This window comes from Echinops telfairi, unplaced genomic scaffold, assembly GCF_000313985.2.
Source record: "Echinops telfairi isolate 266 unplaced genomic scaffold, ASM31398v2 ScPeMD7_7469;HRSCAF=8507_1, whole genome shotgun sequence".
Classification (NCBI taxonomy): domain Eukaryota; kingdom Metazoa; phylum Chordata; class Mammalia; order Afrosoricida; family Tenrecidae; genus Echinops; species Echinops telfairi.
This window is the reverse complement of record NW_022111373.1, coordinates 35262858-35266398: the sequence shown is the minus strand read 5'-3', so window position 1 is coordinate 35266398 and position 3541 is coordinate 35262858.

Genomic DNA, 3541 nt, shown 5'->3' with positions numbered 1-3541 from the left:
TTCCCTCCTGGTATCGCCACTGTCACCCCTGGTCCTGAGAGGTTCATCTGTCCTAGATTCCCTGCATTTCAACTACCTGAATATTAATATTTATGCAGATTTGGGGTTGGTAAAATGATCTCTATATGAAGCAGTTAAAAATTCTCAGTGGGATTAAACAGACTTGTGTTCTATCCTTCAGTCTCTTTTTCTTTTTAACTTTAATTATCTGATCGTATATTTTGGATGGGTTGAATGAAGTCCCGGTGGGAGTTTACGCTTCCCTGTGCTGGTAATTGAGCACAGATGTCAATTTCCAAATGGATACTTGTCTTGTGACACACGCTGGAAGTGTGGCATTCCTCCATTCTGAGGAGAGGCTTATTGCAAAGGTTCCAGCCTCGCGGTGGCCATTGTCCTCATAAGTGCTACTTACGGTCTCCCAACAAAACACAACAGATTGCACAACTGAAGAGAACTGTGTAGCACGTGGTTACTCAGTAACTGTTTTGATTTGGCAAAGATCCTTTAGCAAATAGACCAAGAGCTGAACCTGTTTTGTACTTTGAACTTGAACCTACTGATAAACCACCGCTGGGTGTGTGTGGGGGGGGAAAGAATCAAAGTTAGGAAAGTTGTTTCTCTATATTTTCTTAAAAGATCCTTGTAAATTTTTTCTAGCAATGTCACAATTTTTGAGATCACTACTCACTTTTTTACCTTGTCCAACCCTACTTCCCCTCTTTCTGCTTGGCAAAACTAAGGGCATTCAAAAATCATTACATGCTTCCTATGCCAGATGGTGAGTGGCCAGAAATGAAGACTTGCAAGTGATGTGCAATTTACTCTCAACTGGTACTGCCTCTTTTCTCTCTTTCTCCATTGCCGCACTGTCGATGTGAGGGCTGACTCTTGCCAGCCTCACAGCCCCAAGGATTCTGCGAAGATCAGTGCTTCTCTGTGTGCAAATAGGGAGAGAATGAAGGGAGTTGTATTTGCTTCAGTTAGATACTCGGGATTGTATGGTTGGTGTCTGCTGCCCACTTTGGAGATCTGTGTTCACTTTACCCTAAAGATGGGTGTCAGGAGATGTCAGTTCAACCAGTACATGAAAGTCACTCATTGCCAATTACTGGTCTCATTTTATCTAGCATTTAAGAACAAGTCTGTGTATATTTTCTATGAGGCAGAATCGTGCACTACGAAGTTTCCGTAGCAGAAACCACATAAACAGACATCGGGTTGACTGTCCAACTCCCAGACGCATCATCACGCTGGCCTTTTCCAGGCCTACAGGACTCATGGAAAGTGTATCAGTAACTTTTCGTGTCATCAAATTGCCCTCAAGGCAATTGTACCATTGGGAGCTATTAGGCTTTTAATAGCTGCTTTTTAGACGAAGATTGTCAGGCTTCTCTTCCTAGTTGGTCTTAGTCTAGAAGCTTTCTCAGAGGGTGGATGCATATGAGGTGCATTAACTGACACCGACATCTCTGCCACAAAGAACTCACTGCCATGGAGTCAACTCAGACTCACAGTGACCCTCTAGGCCTCACCCTGTGACTTCCAAGATTTTGAACTGCTGATCTTGCAGTCAGCAGACCGATGTGTAACTCACTATGCTGTTAGGTCTGTTCGTAGAAGTTAAGATTTTTACCTCTGAACTAGCAATGATCTCTAGTTAGTATAGTGTAGCATTATAGAACTAGAGTAGTTCTGAATAAATTGAGAACTCATCTGATGGCATTTCCTTACTCTGCAGATGAAACTGAAATCATTAGAGGGGACGTTACCTACCCAAGATTGTATTAACAGCTCAAAACTCAGGTTATCTATTTTCCTGTGCACAAATAATACATCATATGTGCAAACCCAATGAGTCTTGGTGGCATAGTGGTTAACAGTTGGGCTGCTAATTGAAAGCTCAGCAGTTCAAAACCACCATTGACTCCATGGAAGAAAGATGAGGCTTTCTATTTCTGAGAGAGTTACAGTCTCAGAAACCTACAGGGGCAGTTCTACCATGTCTGTGTTAGTCTGGGTAGAGTAGAGAAACAAATTCATAGAGACTCATATGTGAATAAGAGAGTTTTATATAAAGGGTAATTGTACATTAAGAAAGCATCCCAACCCAGTCCAGTCCAAGCCCATAAGTCTGATATTAGCCCATATGTCTGACACAAATCTGTAAATTCCTCTTCAGACTAACGAAACACATGCACTGATGCCAAATACAGGAAGATCACAGGCCTGTGGGTGGGAAGTCTTGTAGACCCAGTGGCATTGTAAGCCTCTCTGTGCTGGCAGGGGCCTCCACATGGCTTCTCCAGGTCAGGGGTCTGGCTGCAGCAAGGTGGGTCCATGTGGCTTCTCCTCAGGGATGTCTCACAGGGAGTCATCCTTGTCAGTAGAGAGTCTCCAAGGAAGTGACTAGAGAGCGTCTCTCCTGCCTCCAAGGAGGAAATTAAGGAATTTCCAGAATCCTTAGTGGAAGGCCATGCCCACTCAGAGGCCTCATTGGCTATATCCTGATTGACAGCCTAGACTCCACCCCTACACTCTTAACCCTCAAAATGACACCAGATTATTTAACTACCATAATGTCCTAAAGGGTCACTATGAGTCGGAACCCACTTGATGGTGGTGAGTCTTGAGAGGGGTGCAAACACAGACTCATGCATTGATCAACCCTGCCCAAATGTATGGAAATATTTGAACCTACAATAGAATTGAGATTTAGCTTAAGTTCTTTAGAAAGCAGAGTTTGAGACACAGGTCTTCTTTATTAGGGGATGTAATTCCAGAAAGCAGAAATGAGAAATAAGAAGAGAAAAGAAGAAAGGAATAGTTATCAATACGAGGATGCTGTGCCGGATTGGCTATCCCACACGCATTTGGTTGCTCTATCCTGAATCTGACAAACTATATGGGACATGTCATAAGACCGTCACATTTCACTAAAGGTCAAGTTCATAGATTTCCACAGGAATCTCATGATGCTGTGTTAGGAGGGACATGGGAGGCAAGAAACTCACCGCATAAGTCTCATATAATGTAGTGTCAGTGGCACTGAAGTTGATTGGAGCTCAAGTAGAACTGGTCACTGCAAGGTGGTCAGAATAAGAGGCACAGGAAGCTGAAGGGGGAAGAGCGAAGCATAAGAGGTGCCTGATCAAATGACTTAGGGCATTCCCTAGACTCCGATCTTAACAGAAATAGTGAGACATTCATAGAGCAAGATGAAATAAACTCTCAACACTTTACTCTTCAAAACCATCTCTTTTAACTTGACTCCTAATTTTACTTCACAGAAAACTATATACAATTATTTTTATTCTATAAAGTAAAATTTGAAAGCTTCTCCTGCCTACTTCATAGAATGACCAGCATGACGAATGTGGAAGTTTTACTTCCCAGTATTTTACTAACGTTATATAAACATATTTACATATGCATGTGTGAACATACATATATATGTATATAGGTAAATAGAGGTGGGAGTACGGAGTGGAGACCCAAAGCCCATTTGTAGGCCACTGGACATCCCCTTACAGAAGGGTCT